Source organism: Drosophila gunungcola, unplaced genomic scaffold, assembly GCF_025200985.1.
Source record: "Drosophila gunungcola strain Sukarami unplaced genomic scaffold, Dgunungcola_SK_2 000112F, whole genome shotgun sequence".
Taxonomy (NCBI): domain Eukaryota; kingdom Metazoa; phylum Arthropoda; class Insecta; order Diptera; family Drosophilidae; genus Drosophila; species Drosophila gunungcola.
In genome coordinates, this window is record NW_026453273.1 from 214,936 (window position 1) to 218,180 (window position 3,245).

Below are 3,245 nucleotides of genomic sequence, written 5' to 3' on the forward strand. Positions count from 1 at the left end.
ATTTCAGGCAGATCAACGCGAAATCCGTGAAGGATGCATATCCAATGCCGATGATCAACTACATCCTGGACCAACTCCGAGAAGCTAAATATATTAGCAGCCTCGACTTAAAAAACGGGTACTGGCAGATACCGTTGGAGGCAGCCATCAGGCAGTATACCGCATTCACAGTGCCAGGGAAAGGCCTGTTTCAATGGAAAGTTATGCCTTTCGGTTTACACTCGGCATCAGCAACATTCCAGCGGGCGTTGGAACAGGTAATTGGACCCGAAATGATGCCGCACGCTTTCGCGTATCAGGATGATATAATCGTCATCGACGGACACTAGAGGAGCACATGCGGAACCTAAAGGAAGTATTTAGAAGACTGCGAGCGGCAAACCTGAAAGTAAACGCGGATAAGTGTAAATTCTTCAGGAAGAACTTCAATACTTAGGGCATCGCATTACAGACCAGGGCATCGGGACGGATCCGGAAAAGGTTTCAGCGATAGCATTGCTAAAACCACCGGCAACTGTCAAAGAACTACGGCAGTACTTGGGAGTGGCGTCGTGGTACAGGCGTTTTGTGCCAGATTTTGCCACGCTAGTGCATCCGCTGAACGCCCTTCTCCGAAAGGGTGTCAAATGGGAATGGACCGACGACCACCAGCTGGCCTTTGAAGCTGTCAAGGCAAGATTGGTCGCCCACCCAATTTTGGCATGCCCGGATTTTACAAAGCCGTTTGTGCTGCAGACCGATGCCAGCGATTATGGGCTGGGCGCCATTCTCACTCAAAATTCCGACCAGGGTGAGCGGGTGATCTCCTATTCCAGCCGGACCCTAAACGGGTCAAAAAAAAATTACTCCGCCACTGAAAAGGAATGTTTAGCAATCGTGTGGGCCTGGAGGGATACCACTTCAAAGTGATAACAGATCACATAGCCTTGAAGTTGTTGAATAGCATCGAGAGCCCAACCGGAAGAATCGCACATTGGGCACTGGAGCTCCAGCAATACGACTTCGAAATCACATACAGGAAAGGACAGCTGAAAATATGGCGGACGCACTGTCGCGCCAGCCCTTACCTGAAACCTGCCGAAGGTTGAAAACGAAGTCACCTGGTCAGCCAGCAAAACAAGCCGAATGTAGCTGGATAGGGGACATAAGGGCCAAGATAGCACAGAACCCCCAAAAATATCCGGACTATTTAGTCAGAGCAGGCAACGAGGATGTGGTCGCATGGAAGCTATGCGTACCAAGCGGGTCAAGGCAGCGAGTCATGGCCGAGAACCACGATATGCCGACGGCCGGACACATGGGCAGCCGGAAGACGATTGCGAGGGTGGCAGCGAACTATTATTGGCCGGGCGTGCACCGCGACATTAGGAAGCACGTGCGGAATTGTGAGAGCAGCCTCAGGTACAAGCCCAGTCAGCTCCAGGCAGCCGGAAAAATGATCACACAGATCCCAGAGGAGCCCTGGGCCACAGTATGCGCAGATTTCGTGGGGCCGCTTCCTCGGTCGAAACACGGAAACTCGATGCTACTAGTGCTCGTAGATCGGTTCTCGAAATGGACGGAAATACTGCCAATGCGTAGGGCTACCACAGAGACGCTGGAAAAGGCAATCCGAGAAAGGATTGTCTCAAGGTATGGCGTGCCGAAGGTCTTGATCACCGATAACGGGGTGCAATTCACGAGCAGGGCGTTCAAGCGGTTCTTGACAAAGTTGGGAGTGCGGCACCAGTTCACAGCCCCGTACACACCACAAGAAAATCCCACGGAGAGGGCCAATAGAACTGTAAAAACCATGATCGCCCAGTTTGCCGGACAAGACCAGAGAACGTGGGATGAGAAATGGCCGGAATTGCAGCTGGCCGTGAACACTAGTGTAGCCGAGTCCACAGGGTATTCGCCGGCATTCGTCACGCAGGGTAGAGAGCCCAGGTTACCGAGCGCGTTGTTTGATGAAGAAACCACCGGCACAGGAAGGGAAACCCAGACCCCATCGGAGAATGCAAAAAAAATAAACGAAATCTTCGAGCTGGTCAGACGGAACATGGAGAAGGCGGCGCAGGATCAGGCGCGCCACTACAATCTCCGGAGGCGCCCTTGGAAACCACAGATTGGAGACACGGTATGGGCCAAGGAGCACCATCTATCCAAGGCGGCACAAGGATTCTCGGCGAACCTGGCCCCCAGATACGAGGGACCGTTTAAAATAATTAATTTCGATTCTCCGGTTATTTGCAACCTGCGGCACGAACACACGGGCAAAGAAAGGAAAACGCACATAAGCCAGTTAAAACCCCAAAGCAAAGAGGGGTAGTCTCAACAAATCCGGCGTATCGGAGGAGCACTGTACCCTAACCGAAGAAAGGGGGAGGACGATACACGGTATCGAAATTAACGGTCAAGCACACACACACAAGCACACACAACAGGAGCGCGAGAGCGGGACAGGGAGGGTTTTAAAAGCCGTAGGCACCGTTACCGGCTAAACGCTCACATGCACGGGGTGCGTAGGAGGCGTGTACACGGAGGGCACCGTTACTTTGAAACATCACACGGGCACAGAGCGGAGAGCGAGTCCCGTTACCGGTATCAGCAGACGGTCACGTGGACGTGGCCCGCGTCCAAGGAGGCAGCAGAGTAGGCCCGGATGCGGGAGGCCATCGAGGCCATCGCGTGGCGGCGCCCACCGCCGTTGAACCAGCGCGAGCCGAGGGCCAAGTCGGCGAAACGCGTCGCGGAGACGGCCGATCGCGAGGGACTGTTGACTCCCGAGGAGGAGCGCGAGGCCCAGGACGGGCTGGTGTAGGGGCTGGAGAAGGGGCCATAGGAGTGGCCATCACCGCCGGAGACGTCGCACGACGCGGCGCCACCCCCGAAGCTGGCGCGGCAGACTTCGTGCCCGGAGCCGCGAGCCCCACCGGCGAGGCCGACGCTGCGGAGACAGCAGTCGGAGGGCGCGGAACTATGGTCGGAGGAACTCTGGCGTTATTCTTTGGTCAAAGGCAATCACCCAATATAAATTTGGTGGAACGAACCCATAACCTCTCTGAGCTAGCCGCCCGTTAACGAGCGAGAATACATAGAAATCAGGTCGTTACAAGATCATGCCGCTCTACAGTGGCTGATTAGGCAAAAAGATCTATCCGGAAGACTTGCAAGATGGTCAATGAAGTGTCAGCTCATTTGACTTTACCATTACGCATAGATGAGGATCGGAAAACATATTTGCTGATGTCCTGTCGCGTCTG